Consider the following 15,019-nt stretch of genomic DNA (forward strand, 5'->3'; position numbering starts at 1 on the left):
AAAGATGTTATGATGATATATATCAATTGATGTCTGAGTTGATCTCTGTTGACAACATAATGATTGATAGCTTCTGCAATATAAAAAAATTGGTTAAAGGATTATGTTTGCTTTTAGAGAAGATTAATTGTTGTATAAACAACTACATGATATTTTGGAATGAATACAATGAACTGATTGAATGCAGAATATGCACTCACCCTCGTTATAAGTATCGTACTCGTATATCAGGGAAGAAGAAGAAAAATATTGCTTAGAAAATGATGTATTACTTTCTATTAACTGCTAGACTTCATGCTTGTATTCATCTGTCGCTATAACTTACCGCATGATGTGACATCATGAGCATGAGCATGAGCATGAGCACGAAGAGGTATAATGTGTCATCCTTGTGATTCTCCTGTATGGAAACATCTTGATATTGTATTTCCTTCCTTTGCAATGAGACCACGTAATATGAGATTAGGAGTTTCTACAGATGAATTTCAGTTATTTGGTTAGTCAGGACAGCAATATTCATCTTAGCTAGTTATATTAACATTGTACAATTTAACATTGTGGATGTGTATGAAAGATGAATTTATGTTCCTTACTATGTTTATTTCTGATCTAATCAATCCCAAAGAGAATAAATATTTTCTTGCAACCTCTGATTGCCTAATTGAATGAATTATGGAATATAGAATCTGATCCGGCGATAAGAACAGGGGACCCTCGTTGTAAGGGGTCTACGCCACGTGGAAGTCAAAGAGCCTGGCGGTCCATTGAAGAAGGTCGGACCAGCTAGGCCGACCGGAGAAAGGGGGCTGACCGACCGAGCGGCCGCCCGGTGTTTAGCCGAGGGCAAAGGGCACCCCTATAGAAGTCGGGGTTCCGACGCTCATTGGGCAAGATCGTAGGGCCGAGCGGACAGCACGCTCGGCCGAAGACATGAAGCATACTGCTAACAGTCGCCACAAAACACATTACTGATAATTTCCTAAGTGTACCATCATACATGACCGGTTGGACGAAAGGCGGACGTGGGCCGGTCGGACGCACGATAGGAGTTCGGGGAAAAAGACAAGGAACATCTTCTGACAGCTGGCATGCTTCGTGATATGGTCATACTCCAAATCACGCGACGTGGGGTTCCGTTGTCCCATCAAGGACATGCTTTGACTGTAGCAGTATGGGTCAGGTAAGCTTTCTGACAACCACATACCGGGGTATGGGTTGCGGACACGTATGCGCCTCGGAGGGCGTGCAAGAGCTCTTTCACCGCCCTATATAAAGAGCCTCATACTTCGCCGGAGGTACGCGTTTTGACACCTTTGGAGCCACCTTTTTCATCTGCTTGCCTGACTTGAGCGTCGGAGGGTCGCCGCCGAGAACCCCTTCCCGGCCCGACTTCTGTGCAGGTTCACCGGAGCTTCGTGCAGCCAGTCGAAGATCCACACCAGCAGCCGGGGAGCGCCACGTGCCCAGCGTCCGTTGGTTCAGCATTCGGACAGGATCAAATTGGCACCGTCTGTGGGAACGCTCCTGCATCCGAACGGAAACAATGGACGAGACTGGACGACAACACACGGTAACGCTCTCCACGGAGGAACTCGACTCTCTGATCGAGTTACGGGCCGCCAAGCTTGTGGAGCAAAAACAGAAGGCAACAGCCGAGCGGCCAGAGCAGCAAGCAACCTCAGTCTCTGGTGGCCGAGCGGAAGCACCTCAAGCCACCGTTGCATTCCACCGGGCCCTATTCCGCACCCCCGAAGCTGCACCCACTCATAGAGATCCGGGATCTTCTTCGGATGAAATGCCGAGACGAGATGACAAAAAAGGAAGAGCCCCTCGAGCGGACTCATCGCCCGAGCGGATTAATCGCCAATTTTCAGAGGCTATTCTACGAGACCCTCTGCCCAAGCACTACGCGCCTCCGACGATCGGCGAATACAATGGAACCACCATCCGGACGATCATTTGGGCAAGTTTGATAACACAGCAACCCTGCATCAATACACAGATGGGGTGAAGTGTCGGGTTTTCCTCACCACCCTATCTGGATCGGCTCAACGATGGTTTCAGAGGCTGCCGGACGGATCCATCACCAACTTCAAGGACTTCCGGACGGCCTTCCTCCATCATTTTGCAAGTAGTCGGCGCTATCAAAAAACCAGCGTTAATCTGTTCACCATCAAACAAGAAGCCCGTGAATCACTCCGAGCTTACATCCAGCGGTTCAACAAAGTGGCCATGGATATTCCAACGGCCACCTCGGAGACCATGATGAATGCCTTCACACAAGGCCTCGTGGATGGGGATTTCTTCCGGTCGCTCATTCGGAAGCCGCCCTGAGACTATGACCACATGCTACACCGGGCCAACGAATACATCAACGTGGAGGAAGCGCAAGCGGCCAGGAAAAAAGAAACTCCAACCGAGCGGGCCCCTCCTGCCGAGCGGAAACAGCATGTCGCTCATCATTCACCCAGAGAATCGAGGGCCGAAGCAATCCGCTCCCCCCATGCCAGGGCTCACGTGCAAGAAGTAGCTGCCGCCCGGCCCAAGCCAAAGAAGAAATGGACCCCGATGTTCTGCTCCTTCCACCGGACGGATACACACAACACAAGGGATTGTCGAAGTCTTCCCTTCGTGGCTCATCCCGTTCCCCGGAATGGCGGCCGACGGTCTCCCTCAGTCGACAGGCGACAAAGAACTCATGAGGCCGATCGGACGCGAGCTGATAGGCGACAGCAACAGACTCTCGATCGGCATCACTCTCCAAGGCAGGAGAATCGCCGAACGTCAAGAGAACGGTCTCGACCATCCGCTCGGGAGGAAGAAAATAGAAGTAATACTTCCCGAGGCGAGATCAACATTATCGCTGGCGGGCCGACCGGAGGAGACTCCAACCGAGCAAGAAAGGCGAGCGTCCGGCAGCTCCAGATCCATGCAGTCGGCTGTAGCCAAGAGCGGGCGAGTGGACCTGAAATCAGTTTTGGGCCTGGGGACTTGGAAGGAGTTGAAGTGCCCCACGACGACGCTCTGCTCATCAAAGCGGTAATAGCCAACTACACTATTCACCGCGTTTTTGTTGACACAGGAAGCTCGGTCAACATAATATTCAAAAAGGCGTTCGATCAACTTCAAATTGACCGTGTTGAGCTGCTACCCATGACAACCCCCCTCTACGGGTTTACGGGCAATGAAGTCCTTCCAGTCGGACAACTCCGGATGGCTATTTCATTGGGTGAAGAGCCGCTCAGAAGGATGCGTACAGCAAACTTCGTGGTGGTCGACTCTCCCTCCTCATACAACGTCATTCTGGGACGACCGGCGCTCAGTGAGTTCCGAGCAGCCGTCTCTACCTTCCACCAGAAGATCAAGTTCCCCGTCGAAGACAAAGTGGGAGAAGTACGGGGAGATCAACTGGCGGCTCGGCGATGCTACGTCGAAATGGTCCGAGCCGAAGCAAATTCCGCTCGGAAGTCACCACGGATCGTGGTGAATGCTATAACTGAAAAACCTCCCTCTCTAGTTTATGAAGAAAAAGAGGAAGTGCAGATACACCCAACCCGATCGGAGGCCACGACATTTATCACATCCGACCTGGAGGCGAATCAGAAGGAGGAGGTGATCAAATGCCTCCGGAGAAACCATGATGTCTTCGTCTGGTCGACACATGAGCTGCCCGGAATTTCACCAAGTATAGCGCATCATGAGCTACACGTCCGACCGGACGCACGGCCAGTAAAGCAAAGAAAAAGGGACTTCAGCGCCGAGCAGAATTTCATCATCCGAGCGGAGGTGGAAAAACTCTTGGAGGCCGGCCATATCCGCGAGGTACAGTTCCCGAGCTGGCTGGCCAACGTAGTATTAGTCTCCAAGCCTGGCAACAAGTGGAGAGTATGTATAGATTTTCGGGATCTCAACAAAGCTTGCCCGAAAGACTTTTATCCTCTGCCCCGGATAGATCAGCTAGTGGACTCTACGGCCGGCTGCAAATTAATATGTATGCTCGACGCTTACCAAGGCTATCATCAAGTGCCACTCGCCCGTGAAGATCAAGAAAAAGTCAGCTTCGTGACGGCCGACGGCACCTACTGCTATAATGTGATGCCGTTCGGATTAAAGAACGCGGGAGCCACTTATCAACGCTTGATGAACAAAGTGTTCAAAGAGCAGATCGGGCGGAATCTGGAAGTTTATGTGGACGACATTCTCATCAAGTCCGTCCGATCGGCCGATCTCTTCAAAGACATGGAGGAAACCTTTCGGACGCTACGTAAATATGGAGTCAAGCTAAATCCCCAGAAGTGCCTGTTCGGAGCAAAAGGAGGGCGTTTCTTGGGGTACATAGTAACTGAGCGGGGCATCGAAGCAAATCCCAGAAAGGTGAAAGCTCTACAAGACATGTCGCCTCCAAGAAATACAAGGGAAGTGCAGCGTTTGACCGGGCGGATAACTGCTCTGTCTAGATTCATCTCCAAAACCGCCGACCGGAGCCTTCCTTTTTTCAAAATCTTGCGCAAGGCCAATAAGTTTCATTGGGACGAAGAATGCGATCGGACGTTCGAAGATTTGAAGGCATATCTGAGCTCTCTCCCGGTATTAGCCAAGCCGACTGTGGGTGAGCCCCTTTATATGTACTTGTCTACAACAGAGCAAGCAATTGGCTCGGCACTTGTGAGGGCGAGCGGAGAAGAGCCTGTGTATTTCCTTAGTCATATTTTAAAAGATGCTGAATCTCGCTACACTGGACTCGAGAAGCTGGCTTTCGCTCTGGTTCTCGCCGCTCGGCGCCTTCGTCCATACTTCCTAGCGCATACCATCATTGTCAAAACCAATAGCCCGCTCGACCGTGTATTATTGAATCCAGAAGCGTCCGGGCGGCTCATCAAATGGACGACAGAGTTAAGCGAATTTGACATCCAGTACCAGCCCTGCTCGGCAATCAAAGCGCAGTCCTTGGCAGATTTTGTGACTGAGGTGCAGAATGCAGAGCCAGAAGCTATGTGGAAAATATTTGTGGACGGATCATCCACTCGGCTCAAAAGCGGGATTGGAATACTGTTGCTCTCCCCACAAGAAGAAAAGATGCACTTATCCGTCCGGCTGAATTATAAAGCTACAAACAACGAAGCAGAGTATGAGGCCCTCATAGCCGACTTGCAGGCAGCGCGGCACGTGGGTGCCGGTCGGGTAACGCTTCATTCGGATTCTCAGCTAGCTGCTCAGCAACTCTCTGGTACCTTCGAAATCAACAGCGCTCGGCTCAAACTCTACGCTGAAGCCTTTGAGAAGCTTAAAGCCAATTTTAGAGAAGTCATTGTTCGGAAGATACCCCGATCGGAGAACCAAGCGGCCGATGAGTTGGCCAAACTTGCGAGCTCAATAACGCCGATCGCCCATCAGCAGCCAATTGAACAAGCATTGTTGGTGGCGCACGTCGACCGTATGGAAGGTCTTACGTTTCCGAGCGACTGGAGGACACCCATCACGGAGTTTCTGCGCTCGGGCGCCACACCGTCCGATCAGAATGAAGCTCAGCTGCTAAGGAGGAGAGCCGGCCGGTTCACACTCATCGGTGATCAGCTTTACAAGAAATCTTTCTCACGACCGCTGTTGAAGTGCGTGAGCTCGGAGGACTCGGCTTACATCCTCCAAGAAGTACATCAAGGATCCTGCGGAGGACATCCGGGCGGACGATCGCTGGCTAAGAAGATCCTGTTGGCCGGGTACTTCTGGCCGACCTTACAAGCAGACGCCGCTCGGACCGTGTCGACGTGTCTTTCGTGCCAGAAATACCACAACTTCTATCACCGACCGGCAGAGGAAATGAAGGCATCAACAGTCTCATGTCCGTTCGACCAGTGGGGAATGGATATCATTGGTCCATTTCCTATGGCGAACAGACAGCAGAAATTTCTACTAGTGGCGGTCGATTATTTTTCAAAGTGGGTGGAGGCCGAACCGCTAGCCAGGATAACCGAACAAATGGTCAAAAAGTTCATATGGCAGCACATCATCTGTCGGTTCGGCATCCCTCGCCGACTGATTTCCGACAACGGACGGCAGTTCACAGGAAAATTGCTTGAAAATTGGTGCAAAAGCTATGGCATCGAGCAACACTTCACATCTGTAGCCTATCCCCAAAGCAATGGTCAAGCCGAAGTAGCCAATCGGGAAATTCTTCGCATTCTGCGCGCTCGGCTTGACCATTCGGGAGGAAGCTGGGTGGATGAAGTGTCGGGCGTCTTATGGGCCATCCGAACGACGCCAAAGGAAGGAACGGGCGTCACGCCTTTCCATCTGGTGTACGGCGGCGAAGCGGTGATTCCTGTTGAAGTCGGCGTCGAGTCCGCCCGGATCTAGAATTATGATGAAGGCAACGCCGAGCGGAGGAACATGGAGCTAGATTTGGTTGAAGAGGAGCGGGCCAAGGCGTCCGTCCGGCTGATGGCGTACCGGCAGCGGATGAAGCAAAACTACAACAGGCGCGTGATCCCCAGATCGTTCCAGGTCGGCGACCTTGTCTGGAAGAAAGTCAAGCCGGTCGACGACGTCGGCAAGCTTGAAGCTCCGTGGGCGGGTCCCTTCAAAATCATCGAAAAGCTCCGCTCGGGCGCTTACTATTTGGAGGATGAAGACGGACGACAGCTGGACCGACCTTGGAGCGCAAATCATCTCCAACCTTATCGAGCTGGGTGAAAGGTGCACTGATGTAATTCATTTTTGTGTATATTCTAGTCGCCCATGTCCTTGTAATGCAGGAAGCAGAAATGAATTAAAAGGATGGCTAGTATGCCCGCCGAGCGACTGTGTTAAAGATTAGCCGTTAAGGCCGTCGAGCTCCGACGTTAAAAATCGAGAGACGAGCCGGCGTCTATAAACCCTCCGAGCGGAAGACCGTCGAGATCCGACGTTAAAAATCGAGAGACGAGCCGGTGTCTATAAACCCTCCGAGCGGAAGACCGTCGAGCTCCGATGTTAAATATCGAGAGACGAGCCGGCGTCTATAAACCCTCCGAGCGGAAGACCGTCGAGATCCGACGTTAAAAATCGAGAGACGAGCCGGTGTCTATAAACCCTCCGAGCGGAAGACCGTCGAGCTCCGATGTTAAATATCGAGAGACGAGCCGGCGTCTATAAACCCTCCGAGCGGAAGACCGTTGAGCTCCGACGTTAAATATCGAGAGACGAGCCGGCGTCTATAAAGCCTCCGAGCGGAAGACCGTTGAGCTCCGACATTAAAAATCGAGAGACGAGTCGGCGTCTATAAACCCTCCGAGCGGAAGACCGTCGAGCTCCGACGTTAAATATCGAGAGACAAGCCGGCGTCTATAAACCCTCCGAAGGAAGACCGCCGAGCTCCGACGTTAAAAATTGAGAGACGAGCGGCGTCTATAAACCCTCCGAGCGGAAGACCGTCAAGCTCCGACGTTAAATATCGAGAGACGAGGCGGCTCTATACCCTCCGAAGCGGAAGACCGCCGAGCTCCGGCGTTAAAAATCGAGAGAGAGCCGGCGTCTATACGAGTGGAAGACCGTCGAGCTCCGACGTTAAATATCGAGAGACGAGCTGGCGTCTATAAACCCTCCGAGCGGAAGACCGTCGAGCTCCGACATTAAAAATCGCGAGACGAGCCGGCGTCTATAAACCCTCCGAGCGGAAGGCCGTCGAGCTCCGACGTTAAATATCGAGAGACGAGCCGGCGTCTATAAACCCTCCGAGCGGAAGACCGTCGAGCTCCGACGTTAAATATCGAGAGACGAGCCGGCGTCTATAAACCCTCCGAGCGGAAGACCGTCGAGCTCCGACGTTAAATATCGAGAGACGAGCCGGCGTCTATAAACCCTCCGAGCGGAAGACCGTCCACGTGATACATTCCGGCGGTAAGAGCCGATCGACGACAGAGCCTGTTCTTTAAGGCCAACATACGGCCGAGTGGCTCGCTTAGCAAAAATAGATGAAAAACCCCTTTGAGGTAAGGTGCTAAGCAAAAGACGGTTAATACGAATTAAAAATGGAAGCGCGTGAGCGAATAACTTCCGCACGCTGAGCGGCTATGCAGTCGCATGCTGAAAGGCGTTTTTTGAAAATAAGCGGCTTAAGCTCATGTTATAGTATGAAGCCGATCGGAGGAGTTTTAAAGAACACTTTAAAGATGACGAGAAAAATTTCTTGTCCAAATCCAAAGTTGCAAGAACAGAAAGATGATCTATTTACGCCAAACGCGGGGCAAACAAAGGAAACTACAGCAAAAATAAGTTGTGCCGAGCGGCAAGGATACAAAAAAGATTCATTGTTTGGCCGAGCGGCCCAGTTACATGGGGATTCCTACTCTAGATATTCATAAAGCATCGAGGGGATGTTGTTGAGGAGAGCCGTCTGATCTGCGGCCGGGATAACAGCGGACTCGGGAAGATGCCCCTTTGACTTCAGATACTTGGTGGTGGCGGTCATAGCCAGGTCGAAGGCCGTGTACATCCGCTCGCAGACTTTCTCCGAGAATTCGGGCGAGCGGATGTAATTCTGTCTCAGAGCGGCAACTCGGCTCGGCTCGGCCCCTTGGTATTCTTTGAAGGCCAATTGAGACGCGGCAAGGGACTCCTGCAGAGTCTTCAGCTCGTCCTGATGCCTGCTTGCGTCGGCCACACGGCCCGCCTTCTCCCGGTCGAACTGCTCTATCAACTCCTTTATCTTCAGCTCCAGGCCTCGAGCCTCTACGTTCTTCTTCTCCAAGTCGGAAATGGCCGTATTTTTCCGAGTGGTGGCCAAGGTTATTTTTGTGTCGAGCGACTTGACTTGTCGCTCGGACTCGGCCAAGGCATGGGCCTGATCGGCTGTCTTCTTCTGCTCGGCCGCCAGCAGAGTTTGAGCTTTCTTCAGCTCCTTTTGCAGCTCAGCATACGAGGGGCCTTGAGAGCCGGACGGACCGCTAGCCGCCTTCAGTTGTCTCAACTCCTCGTCCACCATGGCTAGGCGATTGGAGACGGCGATCTCCTCCACCCATCTCTGGCAAAAGAAAATTGTTAGCAGCCGATCGGAAGAAGGCAGGCAGAGCTTCAGAGAACGATCTTACCCCCGTGGCCTCCTGCATGTGGCTATTGGCCAGGTTGCGGAGGGGGATCAGCGCGACGCGCTCTCGAGCGTCGGCCCACATCTCGGCTAGAGGCCCCTTCAAGGTGATGGTGTGCTCGGGCACGGTCGGGCGGTCGGCCTCGAGCAGCAACTCTTCGGTTGGGAGATGAAGAGAGACTCGGATAGTGCAGCCGTGGCCGGGGATTGTCCGACCGGCGGTTGGAAGGGGATCAGAAGCAGGCGCAGAAAACTGGGAATGGATGGTTGAACGTTGGACGGAATGACGAGCGGGCGGAAGGGTGTTGATCGGAGTAGCCTCAACTGGAGCAGCTGGCTCGTCCCAGTCAGAAGGCGTCCGGTCGGACGAAATGGTTTCGGCCTCAGGCGCCTTGCCTCGAGCGATTGCGGTGGCCCGGTCGGAGGGTTGGACCGCGGAGGTAGCAGAGCGCAGCGGAGTCTCCACCCGGCGCCTCTTTTGTAGAGGCTGCTCCTCCTCCCGAGCGGAACCTTCCTCGGGGGCAGTTGGTTCTCCGGGGGGTGGCTCCGCTGGCCACGTTCTGTTGAGAAGCTTGAGCGGCCGACTCAGCTTGAGTCCCGCTCTCTCCTTCATGGGAGCCGACCGGCTGAATACCCAGCGCTTCCATTTCCTTGGCCGCCGCGGCCTCTAGCGCCGCCGCCTTTCTCTTCAGAACGCCGGCCATCACCGAATCCATGACGATGTCAGCTGCAGGAGAAAGAAAAGAAATCAGTTAGCAATTAAAGCAAATGCCCAAGCAAAATTCTTACCGAATCCGGTCGGAAGAGGAGTCCGTATAGGACTCAGGCCGAAGATGTACATCACTCCTTCGTGAAGAAGCTTGTTGATGTCAAGTCACAGACCGGCTAATATATTTGCATCGTGGAGATAGTCCGGTCGGGTCTTGAATTTCTTCAGCTCGGGAGTGGGAGGTAGGCTGACCTGCCACTGGGTCGGGAAGTTGGCCCGATCGGGCATACGGATGTAGAAAAAATAATCCTTCCAATGTTTATTGGAAGTAGGTAACTTGTTGAAGAAGACTAAGCCGGGTCGAGCTTGGAACATGAAGGTGCCCGACTCGGCTTGCTTGGGGTAGTAGAAATAAAAGAAGACCTCCAGTCGGAGGGGGATGTTGTGAATCTTGAACAAAACAACAACACCGCAGAGAAGACGAAAGGTGTTGGGTACTAGACTGCCGAGCGGCACACCAAAAAAATTACAAACATCTACGATGAAAGGATGTACAGGGAACCGCAGACCGGCGGTAAATTGGTCGCGGAAGACACAGAAGGCTCCGCGTGGCGGCCTGTGCGGCCGAGTGGAAGGACCAACTAAAAGAAGTTCAAAATCGTTGGGAATATCAAAATTATCAGTCAGGATATCAAAGTCACGCCGGTTGAAGCGTGACTGCATGGTGGTGTACCATGGCCCAAGGGACTGGTCTTCCGGATGAGAAGAACTAGCCATGGTCCGATCGGAAGGAATCGAAAAGGCAAAAAGGCAAAAGGAGGAAGACAGCGAACGAAAAGATATCCCGAGGATGAAAATATGGAAAAGGAATGTGAGGAAAGCACCGGAAACAAGGAAAGATGACCTTACGGTGAGAAGGAGCGGAAAGAAGGCGCCGGAGGTCGTCGGAAAGCAGAAGCGGAATCGCCGGAGCTCCAAAGCGCTGGGGGCAGGGGTCGAAATCGCACAGGCAAATGCGAGAGAGAAGGAAACGAAGGATTTATAGGGTGGAGGCCGGGTGGTCTCCACCGTCGGATCTAGGTCACGGGAATTAAAGCATGCATCGGGCCGTCCATTTCGAATCGCTTCGATCATATCAAAGCACCATGCCACCGTCGCCGTACGATGATGGCGTTGCGCCACGTGACATTCGACCATTCGAAGCATTTAATGAACGCATGCTCAGCCTTAATGTCGAAGATTGGCGCAGATCACGAGGAGATCGGATGAAAGCCACTGGTGATTCACTCAAGGCCATCTCTGCAGTAGGCCGATCGGAGAATGTTATCCGCCCGGCCAGACTCGCAGTCCAGTCAGTCGGACTAATCGCCTCCTTCGACTAGACTTGAAGGGCAGACAAGTGATCCGGCGATAAGAACAGGGGACCCTCGTTGTAAGGGGTCTACGCCACGTGGAAGTCAAAGAGCTAGGTGGTCCATCGAAGAAGGTCGGACCAGCTAGGCCGACCGGAGAAAGGGGGCTGACTGACCGGGCGACCGCCCGGTGTTTAGCCGAGGGCAAAGGGCACCCCTATGGAAGTCGGGGTTCCGGCGCTCATTGGGCAAGATTGTAGGGCCGAGCGGACAGCACGCTCGGCCGAAGACATGAAGCATACTGCTAACAGTCGCCACAAAACACATTACTGATAATTTCCCAAGTGTACCATCATACATGACCGGTCGGACGAAAGGCGGACGTGGGCCGGTCGGACGCATGGCAGGAGTTTGGGGAAAAAGACAAGGAACATCTTCTGACAGCTGGCATGCTTCGTGATATGGTCATACTCCAAATCACGCGACGTGGGGTTCCGTTGTTCCATCAAGGACATGCTTTGACTGTAGCAGTATGGGTCAGGTAAGCTTTCTGACAACCACATACCGGGGTATGGGTTGCGGACACGTATGCGCCTCGGAGGGTGTGCAAGAGCTCTTTCACCGCCCTATATAAAGAGCCTCATACTTCGTCGGAGGTACGCGTTTTGACACCTTTGGAGCCACCTTTTTCATCTGCTTGCCTGACTTGAGCGTCGGAGGGTCACCGCCGGGAACCCCTTCCCGGCCCGACTTCTGTGTAGGTTCGCCGGAGCTTCGTGCAGCCAGTCGAAGATCCACACCAGCAGCCGGGGAGAGCCACGTGCCCAGCGTCCGTTGGTTCAGCATTCGGACAGGATCAGAATCAATGACTTATGATGTTGGAAGTAAAATTAATTTTAGATTGCATGCTATATTATAATGGGCGATCAGGATGGAGCATAATAGATTTTGATGGATGGAGCATACTCAATGGAGTATACTAAAGTAAAATTAATATAGAATTAGTGATTTTCCAACATACTCAATGTTATCAGGATGGAGTATGGCTGGTAAATTAGTATGCCAACATTGCATGATAGATTTTGATGCATTTTCATTACCTTGAAGTGGAAAGGTATCTTGGTTTGATAATCATCGTAATTTTTTACCAGTTGATCACCCTTTCAGTAGAAATAAAAAAATTTCTAAAGAATGTTGTTGTCAGAAAACTTCCCCCAACAGTCTATGCTTTAGATAAAGAAATCATTAAACAAATAGACAGTTATGGATTTTTTTCAGTATCTCAACCTAATTCTAATGAGATAAATAAATACATTGTTAGGACATATAAATGTGGTTGGAAGAAAAGGAATATTTGTTTAGAGTTGTCATATTGGAAGTATCTACTCATTCAACATAATTTAGATGCGATGCATGTTGAGAAAAAAAATCTTCGATAATATATTCTGTTGAGACCTTGATGCCCTCTAAAGGGGGGGGGGGGGTGAATAGCGACTCACCTAACGTTTGCTTCCTACAATGGTTAGTATGTACAACAGAATATAAAAAATAAATACTAACAAGAGAAAGCAAACCTAACACGTTGATTTAACGTGGTTCGGAGATAAATCTCCTACTCCATGACTGTCTGTAAGGTAGACGATCCTGATCCGTCGGTGGATGACTCCATAGAAAACCTCTGGCTAGCTCACGTAGCTCCTTATGGGTGGAGAAACCTCGCCACAAACTCGCACAAACACGCTAGGCACACAAGAGCACTTTGGAGACTCTAATAGGGGTTAACCACCTCTATTTTCATCAACCATGGGCAAACACCCCGAGCTCTCTTAAATAAAGCTCGAGAGGAAACACCTAGCTGTGTTTCCCGACACCAGTCGACTAGTACAACCACCAGTCGACTGGTCCTAAGTGAAATTCAACCGTTGCAAGCCAACGGTCAGCTACCAGTCTACTGATGAAAACATCAGTCGACTGCTACAGTAATTCTATAGTGCTGCTATAGTAATGCTACAATACTACTACAGTAACACTATAGTACACACTAGAATTTTACCTTGAGTGCAATCTGTTGGAACCCCAAGGTTGTTTTGATGTGATCAAACAAGTTAAGTTAGGTCCAGTTAGCTTTTGATCCCTGTGTCTAAGTGTGCAGGAGCTTAGGAGCACAGGAAGTCAAGTGGAAAACGCGGCTAGCGAGAAGGACGGCACGGGAGAGAGTCGACGGGCTCGGTGCGTCTGAGGGATGAGGTGCCGCGGAAGAGTACACCGGTGGACGAGAAGAACGTACGCGACATTCGAAGGACAAGAAGCCGGAGCGGAAGCCTGCTCGAGGAGAAGGCCGAAATTGGGTTCGGGTGAACCTTATTTCGGTTGGCCGAAATCACTCAAGCGAGCGGAGCCAGAGCGGAAGATCCAGACTGAGGCGAGAAGCACCGGAGCAGAGGGCTCGGACAAAAAAAAGTCAACAATGTTGACTTTAAGGGTCCAGGCGCCCAGAATGTGATATTATCCAGATTGCGTTTGACTACGATCTGTTGCGAAAGGGATAAAGTTTTATCCCCTTCCAGGCACCTAGAACCCTTCTAGGCGCTCCAACCAAGGTTATAAATACAGTTTGGGTCCAAGAAGCTAACAAACAACTAGTAATTTCATTTACAACATTTGTGCTCTTCCCTTTGTTAGTTTAGATTCATCTTTCTATGCTTTTACTGCTGTAAGAGGCTTTTCTGCCTAAAGGAGTATTTAGTGCGCTTCACTTCCTTGGATTAACAATCTCCCCGGTTGTAACCAAGTAAATTCCTTGAGTCTCTATTTTTTGTTTATTCTAATTTTATTTATGCAAGTGTTCATTTAAGTTCGAGAATGGTATTTTCTGTTTTATTTTGTGCAGAGATATTCAACCTCCCTTCTAACTAGCCCGGCGGTCCCAATACAGTCTCTCATGCTCTTGTCCTTGCCCGCACAACCTAGACCTAGCCTTCTAGCCTCCTTCATCAGCCTTGCGTCCCTCAGATGCCTCGTCATCCTTCACGCCTTGTCTTCTGGAGCTTTCATTAGCCTTGTCATCATTGTCGAGTCTTCACTGCCAAGAGCTATGCTCTGGGACTTTATCCTTTGCCAAGCCATACTTGGACTTACATTGTCAAGACTACATAATTGGACTTACACCGCCAAGACTCACCCTTGGACTTTCCTCCTTCGCCAAGATCACCCTTGGACTTTCTTTGTTGTACCTGTATCATGCACACTCACAATGCATATCAAATACAATAATAAACCTAACTTAAACCTTTACCCAAACATCAAAACCTAGGGAAACTAGATTGCTCCAACATATTCAACACTTGATGAATGTGCCTGGAAGAACTAAAGATACTGTAAAATCACATGAGGAATTAAAAGAACTAGTCAATAGACCAGAGTTTCATTAGAAGGTTTATTATTTATTAGACAAAGATGGTAAGCAAGCTTTATGTAGTTGGTTGAAAGAAATTAAATTTCCATATGGGTATGCATCGAATATGGCTTGATGAGTGGATATGAACAAGTTAAAGATATTTGGAATAAAGAGTCATAACTGTCACATGTTCATGCAAAGATTTATTCTAATAGCTTTTCATAATTTACTTTCGAATAAGATTTGATAAATACTTACGGAATTGAGTCTATTTTTCAGAAATTTGACAACAAAGTGTATTATAAAAATCGATATGCTTCAACTAGAAATAAACATTCCTCTCATACTATGTAAGTTGGAGCATATATTTTCATCCCATTTTTTTTATTCAATGGAACATTTACCAGTATATTTACTATACGAGGCACAAATAGCTGGTCCTATGTAGTACAGATAGATGTACCCATTCGAATAGTTTTTGAGAAAATTAAAAAATAATG

This window comes from Zingiber officinale, chromosome 4B (assembly GCF_018446385.1).
Source record: "Zingiber officinale cultivar Zhangliang chromosome 4B, Zo_v1.1, whole genome shotgun sequence".
Classification (NCBI taxonomy): domain Eukaryota; kingdom Viridiplantae; phylum Streptophyta; class Magnoliopsida; order Zingiberales; family Zingiberaceae; genus Zingiber; species Zingiber officinale.